This window comes from Sus scrofa, chromosome 7 (genome assembly GCF_054392235.1).
Source record: "Sus scrofa isolate SSC_HxYL_T2T_F1_AM1 chromosome 7, Sscrofa_HxYL_maternal_Yorkshire_Landrace_v2.0, whole genome shotgun sequence".
NCBI classification, from domain to species: domain Eukaryota; kingdom Metazoa; phylum Chordata; class Mammalia; order Artiodactyla; family Suidae; genus Sus; species Sus scrofa.
Genome location: NC_139389.1, coordinates 107,101,506 through 107,120,987, shown reverse-complemented (window position 1 = coordinate 107,120,987; position 19,482 = coordinate 107,101,506). Strand labels below are relative to the sequence as shown.

The following is a 19,482-nucleotide window of genomic DNA, read 5'->3' as shown; positions in this document are numbered from 1 at the left end:
GTTCTTTTCATTCTTAAAAAGAATTCAGGCCTTCACGTTTTGTTCAAGCTATCGTTTTGCTTTGCAGTTCCATTATTTTTGGCTGGTCGTGGTTGCTCTTTCGTATTTGTTATATGCTATAACTAGGCCAAAGGGCAACACAGGGAGGAGAGAAGGTTTCAGACTCGTCTGTAGTCTCATCAACTGCTGACTAGTAGGTGAAACACAGTTCTGTTGAGCGGTTGGTTCCAGCAGCCATCAGTCACTCCTCCTTCCCATCTTTCCACCCAGCATCTTTTCTACTCCTAGTCTTGAGGGAAGGCCTGAGATGCCCACACCTGGCTTTACTGTAGCAGCCCAGTTCTTCCCTTGCTCTGTCTGCAAACTTTAGCGTGAGTCCTTTTATATTGGGTTTTGGGTTGTTGAAGCTCTACGACTGACTGGAGCGGCCAATCAGGAATTGGAAAAGCACTGTGGTTTCCACTGCACACAACCCTCCACATTTAACCCCTAAGGGCCCTGATGGGTGGCCTATTTGCGCAATTCTGTCAGTTTGTTTACTTACTAAACACGATACCTAATGTTGAACTTTTTACCCTACTGGTGCCAGCTTAGAAGAGAGGGCCCATGTGATCGTGGAACCTGGGATTTTGGTACTCAAAAAGAGAAGGATGCACATGAAATCCAGGTCAGCATTTTTAAGAAGCAAGCGATCAGACAAAGTCTCTACTGCCAGAAGCAAAGTTACTTGGTGGCATGATATTCCGGGCAGAGTGTAATGACTGCTGTGAGTTTGGGATGCGTTAGAGAGGGCAGCTTCAGAATTCTCAGGGAAAATTTGCTGAAATTTCCCCTTTCTTTCCTACAAAAGTTGGGGTACTTGGATCTGCTCCATATGGACCAGAAGTGGGCAGTTGGTTTTATTCTATCCAAAGCCTTTCTTTTCACAGCTTTTACTCAGCTTCTTCTTCCCAGGATCTCTCTGCTGTGTGACTCAGGGGGCCATTGTATACCAGCCTAGGTATTCTCACTGCATTTGCCGAGGATTCATTTTGGTGCATAATTTAGTCAAGGTCTGACTCTGATGTTCCTGAAATAGTTGCTGCCTTGGGAATAAACAGGTGGCAGTAGCCCATGGAATATGCTTGTTAAGGCAGGTGGGCGAATGCTTCTCGAAGGCCTCCCTGGAGTCCTTCCAAGGAGGAGTATGGAGCTCGGAAGAGCTGTCTTTTCCTTCCCATCTACCACACGACCTCCTTTTCCTGGAAGAAAAAGTGAGATTCCTGAAATTGGCACCATAAATGGCACATTATGACCCATTAGGGGGCTGTCCTGGGGTCCATTTAGAATGTGGAAATTTTCAACCTGAGTTTTATAGATTTCAGGATACTGTCTTTTATTAGGCTTTTCCACCTCTATGACTCACTTTCTCAGTGCTCTCACCCTGGACTTTCTGGAGTTCCTAAGACCTGGGTATGCTTCATGGCTGGAGTGTGTGTGTGGGTATGCCTGCATGCACGCACGCGTGCATGCGTGTGCGCACGCGTGTATGTGTGGGCAGATCACAGAGATGTCCTCCAGTGGTTAAAAAAGACCAGAGGCTCTTTTATTACCTACCACTTATCAGACTTTCCAACCTCTTTTCACTTTCAGTGCAAAGGAACTACATGATGTAAGGGCAGGATTGAAAGGGTACGGAAAGAATGGGATTAGAAACGGGTAAAAATAAAAATAAAATGGATGGAGGCTTAACCACCTTGACTGGGTCATCTGACAGTAATACCTTTGTAAAGCTGACTGTCAAAGTGAAGGACAAACATTGTGCAAAGAGACGCCAGCTGAAAACACCAAAGAAATACCAACCAGGCTTAAAAACCACCAAGGAAACACATTGTCTGGGGCGGGGTTGAGCGAGCGTGCATGTAACGAGAAGAAGGAAAGAAAGAAAGATCGTGGTTGAATCTTGCGCTGTCAGAGCTGTGGACAATTCTGTTGTGGTAGAGACGGTGCCTTTTCGGGGAGGGGAGAATCCTTTTCCCTGGAAATGCTGGCTTTGTCCCGTTACCCCCAATCCCTGTCGCCAGGTGATGTACCCAGTTAATTCCTTTTGGTGTGAAATGGTTTTTGATCTTGCTATTAAGAATAACACTGTAATAATGTAATAAGAATATTAATAATGCTGTCTGTTGCTTAACCCATGTGCTGATATATTCATCATACGTGTCAGCTCATTTGGGAGGAGAAGGCAGGAAGGAGAAGGAGGCAGCGGCCGCAGCACGCACCACGGAGGACTTATTCGGTTCCACGTCAGAAAGTGACACCTCAACTTTCCACGGCTTTGATGAGGACGATTTGGAAGAGCCTCGCTCCTGCCGAGGACGCCGCAGTGGCCGGGGTTCGCCCACAGCAGATAAAAAGGGCAGTTGCTAAACGCACGGAACAGACTCTCTGGGCAATTAGCCATCACCCTCTGACTTTGGTCATTGTTCTGGTTCTGATATATATATATTTTTAAATGAAAGACAATTTAGGTTTTTCCCTTCATCCTGGCTTTCTCCCTCTCACCTTCCACGTGCCCCTGCCCCCTTTCCCTCTGTGTAGGGTACGTCCAACAGAAGCACAAACTACTGAAACAAAAGAGAACAAAAGAGCAGAATAACAGTCCTTCAGAGAGATGGCAGCATCATGTACTATTTATTTTCCATAGACATGGGAAGTTAGGCGGATTATGTCTTTTTTGGGGGGGGGGGATCTTTTTGACATGAGCAGAGTTGATTTCCTGTTTTCCTATTTATTGGCAACAATGAAGAGAGGAGGCGCACTGGGTTTGGAAACAACAAATAACATTAAACAATTATTATTTATATATTCTAACTATTATTAGAAGCAGAACTTTTTTTTTTTTTTTTTTTTTTGAGAGAGAGAGAGAAGGGAAATCAAAGGAATGGAAGTCATATCCTGGTTAGAAGAAAGCCCCTGGGGAGGGGGACTGATTCAAGGAGCCCCAGGCAGGAGGCTTTCCTCGTTGGGAAAGGATTGCACTTGCTGTGCCCCACGGAGTTTGTGGCTCCCCGCGCCAGACCCCCCTCCCTGTGTTTCTCCCACCCCCCACCTTTCCATCTTCCTCCTTGCTTGCGAGGGAATGTCAGCAGTTCCTGAGAAGCCTGGGCCACCCGCGTGGCCTCCCTGCAGCACCTGGGCCCTGACCGGCAGCGCCTCCCGGGTATCCTCTTCCTCCGTTGGCCTCGCTGCCGCTTTGTTGTTGCTGGTCTTTTCCTCACTTTCCTCTTGGCGAAGAGCAATTTCCAAATGCAGGAATGGAATAGAAGCAGCAAGTCATGGACTCAGCTGGGACAAAGCCACCCAAGGCCATGCTCGCGGAAGAAAGGATGATACCTCAACAGTGTGTCTCCCTCTCCCCTCGTCCCTGTTTAAAAACGTATCCGAACCCGTTGGACGATCAAGTCTCCCGTATTTCTTCTTCTACTTTTTTTTTATAGTGCCCCCCAGGCACTTTGTTTTGTGTTTCCAATAGCACCTCCTGAAATAAACCAAAGCATCACTTGCTCAAGGCCCCCGGGGTGATGAAGACCGTCCACCGTGTTGGCAGTCCCAAGGATGAACAGCCGTGCGGTCCTAGTTAAAAGGTATGTCTTTGGCGGTCCTGTCTTACAATGAGGGAAAAGCATCATTTTCTTTTTTTTTTTAACTTTGTTCTTTTTTTCTTTGTTTCCTTTCCCCTCCTAACTTGTTTTTTCTTTTTCTGGGTTCAGACTCCCTTAATTAGTGGGGGAGTGGCCACTGGAGCCTCTTCTGCCCAGTTACCTGCTGTCTGTGTGTGCATGCATACCTCTGCAGGCCTGGGCCTCCGTGTGGGATCCGAGCCTTGCTTGGGCTGTGGGGGAAACAGGGGGGTTCTGTGTGAAGGGAGGGCTTCTGGTTTCAACGTCATGAGAAAATGCCTGGGGGAGTGCATGGCTAACTCTGCTTCCCTTGGCTACACCTGTAAGTGGAGTCCAGGGAACTGAGGTTGGAACTGGCTGCTGTACGTGGGTAGGAGTGAGAGGATTGCATGTCTAGAGTGGAATTCCTTGCTCCCAGGTACCAATGCAAAAGCTAAGGGGATGCAAACGAATTAAAGAACTCTGATTAGGCAAAACATCAACTCAGTTGATTTGACGATTCGGAGCTCCCAGTGAGGGTGGTCAGTCAGGGCCTCTGGCCTTCATGAGAGCAAGAACGTAGGTCTGGAGACCCAGGCCCTGCCATTTGGCTTGGGTTGGGGGGTCAAAGAGGCAACAGGCTGTAACTGGGAAGATCTGCTTCGACAATCCAGCCTTTGCAGAGCCTCATGAATTAGACCTCTCATTAAAACAACAAACCAACTCAACAGAAGCAAGGACCCAGCAAAGAAACCCACAAATGCACTCTTTGTGTGTCCCTGGTAACCTGAGACAGAAAGGGCTTCTACTTTCCTCCTGCTTGCAATCTGTAAGTGCTTGCCTGGGCAGTTGCGCTCAGGTGTGAGAGGATGAAATTGACCCCCTCACCCACTTTGGGGATGTTCTGCCTAATCTGTACATGGCCCTGTTCTAGGAAATATGGCCCAAACCTCCAATGTTGTAATATTCCTGCATGCTCGTGTGTGTGTCTGTGTGAAAAAGCCAACGTAGTTGGTGCCAGTTGGTTTCACTAAGGGAGTACAACCTGCCCTGCTGTCATTCTCCACCTCTTTACTTCATCTGTTCTGTTACTTTGACTCAGATATTGGATTCATAGCGTTACGACTTGATCTCATTGATGAAACGTGAGCTTCTGTGTTAATAAAGACACGTCCAACCAATCTATACTGTCATTTGAAATCTATGTAGTTTTTTGCAGTCCAGAACTTCTCAATGACTGCTTGCCTTTGAACTTGAAATTTTAAAAACCCACATAGCCCAAACAAATGATAAGAGGTTGCCTAATTTCAGAGTCTAGCTTGGGGCTCTGAGGCGGAACCCAAGAGTGAACTGCCCTAAAAAGGCAAATGCCCATGGAAAGATTTGTCTGAGGATGGCTATCGCGTATCTGTTTTTGTTTTACTAGAATAGCTCAATCTACAGTGTCTGCTCCTCACGGTGGTAGATGTCCTCACTTTTCTCAGTTGGTGTCGCTAAGAGGAGCATAGTAATGTATCTTAATATCGCCTGAGAACCTTGTCTCACATTGCTTGTAGTATCTTTCAACAGACTCAGACTTCATATGCTTTAAAAAAAAAAAAAAAAAAAAAAAAAAACAGAAAAAACTGGAAGGGACTTTGAAGATGAGCAAGTTCAAATCTTTCACTTTTCATTGAGAAAGATCAGCCCAGAGAAGCTGAGTTACTTTTGAGAGGGTGGAATGGACGTTGCTCTGGAGGCAAATGTATTGAGATGAGAGAAGAAAACTCAGAAAGGAGGCATGGCTGGAGGAAGCCGGCTGTCGTGGGTTTCCAAGTGCCCTGATGGTCAATGTTAGATTTTTATCCTCCTTTCTTGATATAACAATGGCCAACATGTCTGACCTTGTTCTGTTTTCCCTGGAATAGTTCATTTCATCCTCATGACTACCCACGAGGAGCTTGTATTATCCCCAGTTTACAGATGAGGAAACGGAGGTTTATTAAATCGGTTAAGAAATATACTGGAGGCCCCACAGCTAATAAGGAGGTAGATTTCAATCCTTAGAAATCTGACTCCAGGACTTATACCCTTTATTTTATTATTGCTCTGTGCTGCCCCTTAAATATGTCTATATTCCATATATAGGAATATGTATGTATATATCTCTCCCTTCCCTTTTCTCAGGCCCATGTGAAGAAGGAGGTGTTTGTAATGAATATAGCTTTACTTATTTATTTATTTGTTTGTTGTCTTTTTAGGGCTGCACCAGTGGCATATAGAGGTTCCCAGGCTAGGAATTGGAGCTGTTGTCACTGGCTACACCATAGCAATGCCCAATCCAAGCCATGTATATACCACAGCTCATGGTAACGCTGGCTCCTTAATGCACTGAGCAAAGCCAGGGAATGAACCTACGTCCTCATGGATGCTCATCAGATTCATTTCCGCTGATTCATGAGGGGAACTCCCTGAATATAACTTTAAAAAGTAACCTTATGAAAAACAATTTCAGTAGTTCCCTTGTGGCACAGTGGGTTAAGGATCCAGCATTGTCACTGCGGCAGCTTGGGACACTGCTGTGGTGCAGGTTCTGTCCCTGGCTAGGGAACTTCTACATGCTGTGAATGAAGCCAAAAAAAAAAAAAAAAGCAATTTCAAAACTGAAGAGTAAGCAATTAGATCCCCAAAAGATAATTCCAATTAATATTCTCTGCAGAGTTTTAGTAAGAGCTCATCTTCTAAACCATCATTTCTAGCAACTCCCTCCTGATACCTGTTAGGGACAGAGATCTACTTTTTTGTGACTTCAGATATTGCAAGAGTTGTGTGAGCAGTCAACACATGTATTGTTTTTTTGTTGTTGTTTTTGCTTTTGTTAAATAAGTAATTGCTCCTTAAGTATTAATATGAAAGAAATTAGTCATCAGAATAAAAATGCTCTGACTAGTTTCCTTTGTCCCCAGCTCAGTAAAGCACCATCCCAAATCCTTCAGAAATGTCACCTAATTTTCTGAATTCTAGCCCAAAGATAGGAGAATCAAAGATATAGAACTTTCTAAATTTGTTACAACATTCAGATCTCCTGGGGGAACTGCTGATGTAAAGGTGATTATCGCTGTTGTTGATCTATTGTTTTTTCCTACCTAGGACAACCTAATCCTTTACATCTGTTACTGAGACTGTGTAGAGATCAGACCCTCTAATCACTATTAACACTGGGAGTGAGAAATAATGCATTTAATTTTTAAAAGGTACTTTAAAATCACTAATGTAATTTGCTACTGGTATTTTAGAGAGAAGGATTTAATAAAAATATGATGGTCACATCAATAGTATCCCTTTAAGTCTTCCTGCTTACTTTGCATCTCTTTGCACCTAATGGGCTGCAGCCTGATATTGCCTTTATATAGCACTTGAGGGAACGAACACAAGATCATTACTCAGGGAGAGAACTAAAGGCTGTTTGGAGGTTCTCATTTCATGGTGGAATAAAATTAATTAATATTATCCTAATATGCCTCCTGTTACATCTGATGAATATGATCTTGAGCTTGTACTTAAAGTTTGAGCAGACTCATGTATTAGGAATTTTTCTGTGGGGAAAATCAATTTTGTTTAGCCTTTGGAAGTGAAGTTATTTTTTTCTGGGTGAGGCATTTTTGATCCAGTGAATAGAAGCCCAGAGTAGAAAAGTTCTGAGTTCTGGATTTAATCCCAGTGTGAGTTTGTTTCTATGAATCTCGGCCTAAGTTTCTTGATTCCTAGGATATGGAGATTCCTTACCCTATCAGAACATTCAACCAACATTATCTCACCATGATTCTCGAAGCAACCCCATGAGGTAGAAGAGATGTTATTTATTACTATTTTGTTAATGAGGACACCAAAGTTCAATCAGGTTAATGACTGCTCTGAAGTTCCAAGGTCAATAAGTGGTATCTGGATCTTCTAATTCTCTTTTCTCAGCCTGTACTGACGTCTCCACTTATCTCATTTTGAAGATTTCTTGAGTGAGATCAGTAAAGGGCTTTGAGGTCTTTCATTCAAGACCTCAGTGGATTGAGAAGAGACATCTCATTGCTATAAAAAACAACCAAAAAAACCCAACCAGTGATCATTTTAGAATCCTTTTGAGAGTAGTTAAAAATGTGTAAGAGTGTCATGTGGCTAAGTCTTCATGAACTTTCCCAAAGAACTAAGGTTGAGCTTTCTAAATGGTCAATGTGCTGGCAGTGACACCGGGGTGGGGGTGAAGGTGGGAGGGGTTGAGCACTCAGGCCCTGTTTCGGTCACATACCTAGGTAATTCTAACCCTGAAACATTAAATTATATGACACTGTTGTGCTTAATAAAAGTGATTTCTGACCATTTACTCAAAATAACAGTATAGGAAAAAAAAAACCAACAACCATTTGGCTTGATTGATTTACAAAACAGCTGAAAATGATGGAAGATCCCTGTCAAAACTGAATTATTAGCTAGAAAGCATTGGCAATTAGGCTTTCAAAATATTTCAACACTGGCCCTTAACCAATGACTAAGACTTTAAAAAATTTTTTTAAGTTTTGAAATAATTTTATACTTACAGAAAACTTGCACAAATAATACAAAGAATTCCCACATGCTCTTCACCCAGATTCTTCAAATAACCACAACCAGTGCAATGATCACAACCAGGAAATTCACATGGATGCAATACTACAGTGTACAGATTTATTTACATTTTGCCAACTGTCTCATGTCCCTGTTCTAGTCCAAGATCTAATCCAGAATCACATGTTATATGTAGTTGTCATGTCCTCTTCAAGTCCTTTAATTTGAGGTGGTTAGTTCCACTGTCTTCCTTTGACTTTCATAACCTCGATACCTTTGAAGAACACTGGAATTTCATAGAAATTCCTTCACTTTAGGATTGTGTGCTCTTTTCCTAATGATTAAGGTTATGCATTTTTAGAAAGAAAACCACAGAAACAAGGTTGTATCTTTCTCAGTGCCCAGTATCAGGGGGCACGTGATTGATTTACTCTATTACAAGTGACTCAGACATTGGGTCTTGAAGCTGAGATTCAGGCTAGGATTTTGTAGACCTTGGAGGATAATATTTTGTTCATTTGGTGGCTAGGGACTGAGTAATAGCAGCTCAGCCCTGTGAAGAATAGGACGAAATTAAACAGGGGGCCAATGGGTTTATTGTCCAGTGGATTTATTTGCAATTCAGTTGGATAGACTAGATATTCATAAGTAGTTAAAAATGTGTAAGAGTGTCACGGGGTGGCATGGGATTATTTTAGCTGAGGATCCCAGTAGTCAGGGAGATTTTCTTTTTTTTTTTGTCTTTTTGCTATTTCTTTGGGCCGCTCCCTCGGCATATGGAGGTTCCCAGGCTAGGGGTCTAATTGGAGCTGTAGCCACCGGCCTACGCCAGAGCCACAGCAACGCGGGATCCGAGCCGCGTCTGCAACCTACACCACAGCTCATGGCAACGCCGGATCGTTAACCCACTGAGCAAGCGCAGGGACCGAACCCGCAACCTCATGGTTCCTAGTCGGATTTCTTAACCACTGCGCCATGACGGGAACTCCAGGGAGATTTTCTTGGAGAAAGCCACCAGATCAACAAAGAGCTCTAGCTTGACTATTGTTATTTAATCTGTAGGCAAGAACCTCTGTTGTCAGAGAGAATGGAGACAGGGCTGAACAGAAAATAAAGCTAGGAAGCACAACCTGTAACGTGTAAAATGGCAAAAATCACAATATTTTTAAAAAAGTGCTTAATTAGTGTTCTGTAGCATTTTGTTCATGTCACTAGTATTAATGCTTACCACAACGTATTATGATTTTTTTTTTTTTGTAGTCTTTCTCATCAAATTTTGTAGTCTTTCTCATCAAACAGATGGTGTGTTCCTTGAGGGCAAAGATGATGTCATTCACGTCCCTGGGACAGTACCATTGTGCCATAATTATTTGTCGAGATAAACAGAACTGAGCGATGTTTCTGAGCTAATTAGTGGAAGAATTTAGTGTCTTGTACTGTGCATAGCGGATGCTCGAGAAATTTGGTTGGCAGAACTGTTGAAGTTGTACCTGGACTCAGCATCCACTGGTCAAGTCAAGGAGGTAGATGAGAGCCAGGAGGCTGTGAAGTGGTGGTGAGGGCTGAGGGAGAGAGACTGAGGACATGAGGATGGGGTGAGGGGGACACTGAAGATGTGGAGAGGGATGGAAGGTGAGCCTCCTTGAAGGAGATGGAGAGCAGAAGACTGAGACACACAATAGGACATTCCCAGTGGCCTGCAGTTGGCCCAGAAAGAGAAAATGAATATAGAAGCACAAAGTTGGGAACCAACCTGCTATTTTCTAGGTGGCTTAAATGGGGCAAAAGAAGTGTGTGTGTGTGTGTGTGTGTGTGTGTGTGTGTGTGTGTGTGTGTGTGTTGATGGAGTCAAAGGTAGAAATTTGAGAAAACAGAAAGGGCGCAGTTATGGTTATGAGACAGACTCACCCAATGAGTGGCAGGTGGGCCAGGGGGTCTGGGGCATTGGAAGAGGGACACGAGGACTTCTGGCAGGGAGTGAAATCTGCCTGGATGCCCAACTTAGCAGGCACCCTATGGGAGGTCTGGAGAAAGGCCAATTGAGTCTATCGCTGCAGTGAAGGGGCCGGAGGCAGGTGGAACAGCAAGGAGATGAACACGAGGTAAGAAGAGGAAAGCCTGGAAAGGGACAGGAGAGAAGCAGATCTGAGAGGGAAACAGGGGATGGGATGGGAAGGGACGAAAAGGAAAGAGACAGGAACAGGTGTGCAGGGAGGGCCTGGTGGTGGGTAGAAGTCAGGCCCTTCTCAGCCTCCCTTTGAGAGCCTAGGTAAATGGATAGTGTCTTAGCTTTGGAAATGCATCTAATTTATCTTACACACCTGACCAGTGAGTAAATAGGCTGGGGAGGGGAGTTTCAATTTGGAAGAAGCTGAGTTGCTTATTTGCTTTCGAACTTTGTTCCCTACTGGTTTGACCACTTTCCAGCTGCACACCCCCCTTCCCTTCCTCCCTTGGCCATCGCTTCACTCAGAGTGAACCAGACCCTATTAGGGGCGCCCATCTCTGCCCTCGGGAATTGCTTCTGGGGTGAAATGTGATAGTACTTGGTTTTATTGCTTACTCTTTTGTGCCAACGACTCCATTCCAAAGACCAAAATAACTTGGCAGATTTCGTTTCAGCTAGAACCAAAATCCATGCCTGGCTGGTACCCATCCAGGATAAAGGACCCACCTGGTTTGAACTACCACCAGGTTCCAAGGCTGACCCTTAGGGTCACTGGGCTAGTTGAGGACTGAAACAAATATCTTGGCTTGCTTCTCTCTCTCTGAGTAATTCTGACACCCTGGAATCACTTGGGGCAGGATTGGAGGTGAGGGTGGATGCATGAAGAAGTGTCGTTTTGGCTTTTGGTCAAATGGGGCATCCACTGGGATTTTCTCTGGCTGCCAGTGGTCCTGTAGTTACTCATTTCCACTTAGGGGACAGGCAACATTATATCGCAATGGTCTTTCTAGAGTATTTGAACAGTGAAAAGATTCAGTTTGTTTCATTTCCACGCAGAGGAGAAAAAAAAAAAGATTTTGCTAACACCCAGTTTTGCCTACTACACCCCCTAGGAATTGAAAATCCAGTCGTGTTCTCTGTTTCTTGTGTCATTCCGTTGCCCAACAGCAACTGACCTGCCCTATTCTTGGCTGATTTTGAGCTGCTGGTGTTGAAAGCATAAGAGACACTAGTCTGGTTCACCTTGTACATCGCCGTGGCCTTATTTGCAGGGCAATTTAGTTGTTTTCATTCCTTCTTTTTCTTTTCGGTTCATTTCATTTCTATCACTCCCTTAATTTAAATCTTTCTTTTTTAGACAGCGGTCCTGTGCCATTGTTTTTTGTTTTATCTTTTGTTGCCTTTCCCTCTGCAGTCAACGCTATGACCTGGGAACTCCGGCATCCTTCAAGCAAGCCATTTGGGAAGAAGGTGAAAAGAAGCCACAACGCCTTGCTCCTCCTCCTCCTCTTCCCTAGCCTGGCCCCCTCCTGCGCCAACACAGGAGCCTGGATTGTGGAAAAACCTCCAGCGCAACTCAGCTCAGCTCAGAGAAGTCTCGGGAATGGCCTCACTTTGTGCAATAAGAAGATTTTTTTTTTTTCTTTTTAAAATTCTTCATTTTCTTTAAGTATCTGTGAGAAAACATCCAGGTCAGACTGGAAATGCTCTACAATAGAAATAACTGAACACAAACAAACTGACAAAAAAAAAAAAAAAAAGAGTTAACTATTTTATTTATTTCAATATTTAAAAGAAAAGGTGCTGAAGTGGCACAGTATTTTTGTTTAAAGTACCTTCTACTTCAAAAGTTAAAAGCAATTTTGTGAAGACATGCAAATCAAAAGAGGACTTAATGTAAAATAAAGACTGCATATTAACTCTAAGGAAAAATACCCCACATTTTTAATACGAGAATAAAGATCAACTCTGCTCTCTCAGGCTTTTTTAAAAAGCCATTCCTGTATGTGCTTTAGGTATTTTTTATTTCTGCAAGTTGGATGTGGTAAGTGAGGAGTGATCAGGCTTTTTTTTCCCCTTCTTCAAAAGTATTTTGAAAGTGTTTGATTATGTGTTAAGACTTGTCTAAAATAAATTAGCCACAAAGGCTATCTCCAGTCTCTCCACCCCCAAACAAACAAACAAACCTCTCCCCTCGCCCCAGGCAAGCCCCTCTTATCTGATGTTGAGAAGTAGCCTGGTTATCTTGTCTGACAAGGCCTGGTTCTGAAAGAAATTCCCTCTAGCGATTAAATATATGTTTGCAAGTTCAACAGATTCGAACACGGACAGCTTTGTTTAAACTAATACAGTGAAGGAAGGGAGAAGAAGAAAAAAAAAAAAAAAGCGTCAGCTGGGATGATATTAATTCTGCTCCCTAACAGCTGCTAGAGGAGACTTGCAAAGGAAGCCTTCTGCTGAGCTGGCTTTGGGGGCCTGAGATGGGTGAGGAAGGCCACCCTGAAAGATAGGAACCTCAAATTCAGTTGCTGGTGGGGGTAAAAAGGAGAAAGGCAAGTGGTCTGGCCTGTCCTTTTACAGCCCTATTGGTGGAAGCACTCGTTGTGGCCTATAAAGTGCATTCAACTTTGTGTCTGCAGCCTGGTCAAGAAACCGGGGTGACTGGCTGGACCACTGGGCTACTCCCAGTCTTATGTGTTCATGCCCTTGAGTTTCCCTCACTGGTCAGCAGAGCCACTATAATCCTCGTACAATCTAATGCTGGCTGTTGCTCTCAGCAAAACCTTGATTGGCCGTGTTCGTGGTTCTGAGCCTGCTGGTCTCTCTTTTGTCTTTGCAAGGGGAGGTTGGATGGGCACAAGACTTCCTGCCAGCCCTTTTGAGACCAGTCCCCAGGGGAGATCACCAAGAGTGTCTTTGTATCATTTTGTCGCCCTCTCTGTGACATTTTCTGATAGAAAATGTCCTTTTTCAAAATGCTAATAATTATAATAATAATCCACTCTCCAACCAACTCCCACAAGTTATAACATGTGTAGAACTGTGATAAAGCTTTGCATAATGTAGGGTTTGTATCAAGTTTGTGTAAGTTTCTGTTAAATAAAAGTCTGTTTCCAATGCTCCTATAGCATCTCTGTAAATTTTGCTTTTCCAACCTCATCCTACAGGAGTTCAACTTTCATGGCGTCCTATAGAAGAGACTCCTGAAAGGATTCTGCCCGTTTGTGTGGCCAGGATTTGTTGAGCCCTATTGTTTTGTTGAGAAGCCCAGTCTAGAACAGAGGTGGCCACTGGCTTGGCTGACAAGGGGTGCTTGGAAAGTGGGGATTGTCCAGGATTGGTACCAGCATCTGAGCTTTGGGTCCAGACTTGCTGTCGCCCACCCACCATCACCGTGGCCATTGTCACCCTCTCCATGGCCAAAGTGGATTTATGGAGAGCCTGGTCATACGTACTGACTTAATGTACCTGTCCAATGTTGCCATCACAGCCATGCCAAGATAGTTTTGCATAAGAGTGCAAGATTCAGTGTGTGCTGGGTAAGAGCTGAGAGGTTAGTATTTCCATTGCCTGAAAGGTGCTCTTGGTGTCGCTTCTCCAAGTTGCCAGTTGATGTAGCTGTAAACCAGCCCCACTGAGATAGGTTTTTCCTTGTATGTGGAGGTAGATGCTTTTCTCTGATGGGTCCTCTAGGGCAGAGAGAACCAGCCGAGCTTTTCAGGCCAGGTCTTGCCCTCTGAGCATTGCCAGCCCACGCCAAGGCCACGTGAAGATGGAACGTGACATTGTGAGTCTGCTGCTAGCATGTTCTATCTTCCTTTAGAATGAACGTCACATTGTGACATTCATTATGGACTTTACATTTCCCTAGCAGCCAAAAGGATTTTTTTTCTCAATGTACCCTCCTTAGGCTTTTCTTCTTTTTATTGTGGCAAAATATACATGACATAAACTTTACCATTTTAACTGTTTTTAAGTGTAGAGTCAGTGACATTAAATACATTTACACTGTTGCAACCATCACCGCCATCCATCTCCAGAACTTTTTCATCGTCTTCTGTTGAAACTCTATACCCATTAAACACTAACTGTCCATTTCCCTCTCTCCCCAGCCCCTGGCAACCACTATTCTATTTTCCATCTCTATGAATTTGACTAGGTACCTCATATAAGTAGAGTCAGAGAGTTCCAGTCATGGCACAATGGAAACAAATTTGACTAGGAACCATGAGGTTGTGGGTTCGATCCCTGGCCTCGCTCAGTGGGTTAAGGATCCAGCATTGCCATGGGCTGTGGTGTAGGTCGCAGATGCGGCTTGGATCTGATGTTGCTGTGGCTGCGGTGTAGGCTGGCAGCTGTAGCTCCAATTGGACCCCTAGCCTGGGAACCTCCATTTGCTGCAGGTGTGGCCCTAAAAAGTGAAAAAAAGGGGGGGGGGGAATCATACAATATTTGATCTTCTGTGAGAGATTTGTTTCTTTTAGCACAGTATCTTCATAGTTCATTCATGTCGTAATGTGTCAGAATTTCATTCCTTTTTAAGGCTGAATAATGCTCTATTGCATGTACATATCACATTTTTTTAAATCCATTCACCTATTTCTATATACTGGGAGTAAAAAGGAAGTTTTGCACATTTATTATACACCACTCACTTCCTACAGCAACTCAAATTTGAGATACTAGATCCAATTCAGAGGTCACCTGGGGATTCAATATCTTCCTAGCAGGGAAGTGATTGCACCTGAAATTTTCCTTTTGCTTCATACCCTGGAAAAGGGTGCTTTGATTCTGATGGGCACTCTCTCCCTAAAGTGTGTCTTACCTTATAACTAAGGCTTCTTTGGGGAGACTGTCTTTGGGCTTATAGAGACAGGATGTCTAGCATGGAGCTGTAGTAACAATGTAAATAACTAAGGAGAGAGGAGACCCAGGGAATCAAATGTCTGTAATGTCAGGTTGTGAGGGCAGGGACTGCCTTTTCCAAATGTCTGACGGTGAGTTGTTGGCAAAGAATGCATGTGCTTTCTGTCTGTAGGTGGTCACTGACCAAGAGGGAGGGGACAAGTATACGTGTGAGCCAGAGAATGAGAAAAAGAAGTCACTTTTCCTCATCCATTTAGAAACATATTAGTATAAAGGATTAGCTCTGGGTTTGAAATTCAGATGCCTATAGGTCACGTGTGAGAAAATTAACAGTGCCAGGGAGACAGGGCCCAGCCCATATGCTCAGCTTCAGGGCACAGGAGATGACAGAGGGGGCCAGGGGGTGTGTAGAGCCAGAGAGCACTCATGACTTGTGACTTCAGTGGGGTCTTCTGGTTTTTTAAGAGGAGCTGAAAATTCAAAAATTTGGATGCAATTTCCCCATTTCAAAATGTTGACTGTAAATTAAAAACAAACACTGAAGATCGACTCTGTATGGACTAACCCAGACATGAGAATGTAGGAGACACCCTTTGATGCTTCAGGGCAGCTCTGCAAAGGCTGCCAGGCTGGTTATAGGTGAAGCCGAGGTTAAGGTGCCCTGACCCAACTTCTTCATGACAGCAGATCGTTGACTTAAACCTATGGATGTGTCTAGAGGGATCCTGACTTAGAATTGTTTTGTGCTGGGAATGGGTCCCTGGGTTGCTCTCTGGATGGAGCTAGGTCGTTAGCCACCACATGTTAGGGATTCAGGGTGCAGTTCCAGTAAAACAACATTCTGCCATCCAGTCCTTTTCCCTCTGAAATGTCTCCCCTTTAAAACTCTGGGCACAGCTGGACAAGTTAGAGATACGGTTTTTATTTCACTTTATTATTGATGATGGGCTATCTGTTGTATTCCTTTTACCCTTCTTGTCTAAGAACTTCAAATTATTCCATATGACTAGAACTGAATTCAAGTTTTATGGTATTCCCAAACTAGCAAATTCACATCTTTTGTTAAAGAAATATATATACATATTTATATATGAAATCTTACAAAGAGTCTTCTGAAGTAAGGTACATATAAGAGGTAAAATGCAAATTTAAATAACGAAAATTCTGGAGAGTTGTATATATTTATATCATTTATAACATATTTATAGGTATTATAAACCCTTTAGGATTTTTATTTAGATTTGTCTTATAAGTATTTTACATCTTATGGCTATCTGTATCAGAGGACACTTTATAACAGAGATTCAGACCAGATTTTTGGCAAAGTCCTGTGTAAAAACTACTCACTTGAGTCTGAGTTGTTTTTTGGTTTTGTTTTCTTTTGTCAGGGTGGAGAGATGGTTATTCTAGATAAGCAATTTGTTTTCCTCGTGGTTTATAATGGGTGTGCAAACTTTTCCTATAAAGACCCAGACAGTAAATATTTCAGACTCTGCAGGCCAAATGTCTGTTGCAACTACTCAGCTCTGGTGATGTAGCATGAAAGCAGCCCTGGACAGCATGTAAATGAAGGGACGTGGCTGTGTTCCAATAAAACTTTATTTACCAAAATTGGTAGCTGGCCAGATTTGGCCCAGGGGCCATGGTTGGCTGATCCCTGATTTTGAAAGAGACTATTATACTGTTAACTTGGGGGGTGGTGGTGATAATATTCAAGGCATTTTCTAGGTCTCAGGACTAAGGAAAGGGAAGAATTTCACATCATCAGATGAAGGGCTAGGGCCATGTTTCACACTCAGAGGGTCAGCTGTATGGAGGCCTATGTGCAAAAATGTTTCAGAGCCAAAAAATTCCATCACAAGATTTTAGAAAGCGTCGACTAGATTTTCCAGTTTTGGTGCCAAGTTCAATGGACAATAATGCAATGCTTACCTAAAGAATCTATCAATAATCCAGCTAGTCTGTGTGATAGCCATGCATAATAGTGACTCTGGCGACACGATGACTAATGGTGTTCATTTCTGGCAACTTGAGTATGAAAAAAGGCCAACTTTAAAATAGCCGAATTCGTGCAAATGGCTCCTGCAGGTCTGGTGAGCGTGGACACTAGAGTGTCATCAGTGAGACAAATAATGAAGGGGATTTAGCGGAGCCTGACACAGGCGGTGTGGAGTTGCTGCAGCTAGAGAAAGGGTCTCTTTCTGATGCCTTCTGGTTCTCCCATGACTGTGGCTCTGAAATTGTTAATCAAGAGGTGTTGAGGATGTTGCTGCAATACATTTCTTCCTAAGAACTCAGACTCTGGTGCTCATATTCAGAATCAGGAGACTTCCCCACATCCCCAAAGAACTGAGAAGGCCTAATTTTCCTCCTTGGATGATGGTGAAGACTCCTGATACCAGACATCCTACTGAATTAAAACCATGTTACAAATTGAATATGGGATGAACCGAAGGGTGGCCTCTGAGCCAGTCATGCTAGGTGGCAGCAGCTGTCCCAAATTTATTGACGATCTCCTCTCTAGCCCCCTTACTAGCAGATGCTCCGTTGTTTGGAAAGGATCTGTAAGTTTTCAATCTCGGGATACCTCTTAGTGGCACTTATTGCTAAGCCCCCCTTGTTATTTCCAGGTTTCCTTCAAAGGGGCACGGGTTGGGGTGGGCTTGCTGTCTGTCTGCTCTGTCTGCTCTACGCTCCACCCCGTGATCACATACATCTGAGGTCGCCCGGATGTCAGTTATTAGGCACAAACTGAAAAAAGGAGAAAAGCGCTTCAGACCAAGTTAGAAAATCCTGTTATGTATTTTATATAAACATGGTGTGAGTGGCACCGTCCCTTGGTTACCTGGTGTTTCCTTAAACCAGAATAGAAAATACTTGGTCGAGAAGTGATAGCAGTGTCAACAGTGGTTTAGCACCAGTCTGACTGATACAGTTGTGTGGACTGTGCTATTAGTGTCGCTGGCAAGGCATAATCATGGTGGAGATGGATCTGGAAGGCCTAGCGGAACACTAGCTGGAGGAGAATTGTGTTGTTTATTTTTAAATAAGCATGATGCCAGGCTGTGTTATATTGGGAATAACACACAAGGGCTGGGAAGGCCTTCGCCACCCCTGCTTAGTATTTGATACCAGGAGTTCCTGTCCTGGCTCAGCGGAAATGAATCCAACTAGTATCCATGAGGATGCTGGTTTGATCCCTGGCCTCACTCGCTTGGGTTAAGGATCCGGCGTTGCCATGAGCGGTGGTGTAGGTCACAGACTCGGCTCGAATCCCGCAGCTGTAGCTCTGATTCAACCCCTAGCCTGGGAACTAACATGTGCCGCACCTACGGTCCTAAAAAGGAAAAAAAAAAATGATACCATTGTGTTTGAATTAGCTGAAAATAACTGCGGAAAAACTAAAAGATACAGAGAAGAGTATTAATAACAGGTTTAACGGGATGGACAGTAAGCCCTTTATGAAAAGGTTTAATGATTTGGGCTTGTTTAACTTGGGGAAGAGAATTAGAGATCACTTAATAACCATTGTTATTGGTATGGCTGAGAAAAAGAAACAATTTATACTCTTGCTTTTGGTCTCTTGAAATGACAGGAGAAGCACCTTGTGGCTTAGAACAAGCCAGTTGTTCTAAGGGTTTTTGACATCAAGAGTTTTTGACTGTTGAGGCTGAAATGGAGCTCACCAAGGACAAGTGTTTCTCCTGTGTGGAGTTCAGGGCGGGGGCTAGATGACCTCTTGGGGACCTGCCTAGCTCTGCACTGCTTTGAACTGCAGCTGGGCAACCCAAAAGAGTTAGCGCCTGACTCACCACCTGGGAGTGGGAGGCGTGGGGAAAATTAGTCTCATGAATGTGTATCACGATCATTAACTAAAATTACATTTCTAGGCTGGCTCCTATTCATCCTGGAGCAGTGTCCCAAGCCTGTACGGGGACTCCTCTTGCTCTAATAGTGGGAGACACCAACTGGAGAGCGAATGTGGTGGCAAGAGACATTTTCCTCCAGAGAAACACCCAGTATGTGAAAAAGGAACAGTGAGAAGCAGCAGAAAAGGACAGCAAAGCCAAAAGGCCATAAAGGGAAATGGTTCAGCTGAAACTCCTCCTGAGTTCCCCTTTAATCTCATGTCCTTGGACTCTGCCATGGCCAGCGTCATCCTTGGTACATGGACCTCATAGTTGCTGGATATTATTCTCAGCTGGATTTCGGTCGAATGACCTCACTAATATTCATGGTTGTCTACTCCCTTCTCCCCAACTTGGCAGGGGAAGAAAAGTCTTATTAGAAGACAAAGTTAATTTTCTATTTATGTATATTAGATAAAATTCTGTTGGGGAGCGGCATTGATCAGGATGCTTTCTAAGTAACTTAGAAAAGAACTGAGAATAGTTTTGCGTGGTGTTTGTAGCAAGGATTGTACTATATTTAGTTCAGGAAATCAACTTGCTG

General features: G+C 43.7%; 1 protein-coding gene across 20 annotated transcripts in view; it reads left to right on the top strand.

Moving 5' to 3' along the window:
• DPF3 (double PHD fingers 3) overlaps nucleotides 1–19,482 on the top strand; it is a 314,102-nt gene that overhangs the window by 246,981 nt on the left and 47,639 nt on the right. For 11 of the 20 annotated variants that reach the window (XR_014811148.1, XR_014811140.1, XR_014811143.1 and 8 more), the window contains 2 exons: nucleotides 2,207–3,626; nucleotides 11,579–13,289. The exons of the other annotated variants lie outside the window; for them this stretch is intronic. The gene's annotated coding sequence lies outside the window, so the exon portion shown is untranslated. Of the gene's footprint in view, nucleotides 1–2,206; nucleotides 3,627–11,578; nucleotides 13,290–19,482 lie in introns of those variants that run through there. 20 annotated transcript variants of the gene reach the window in all.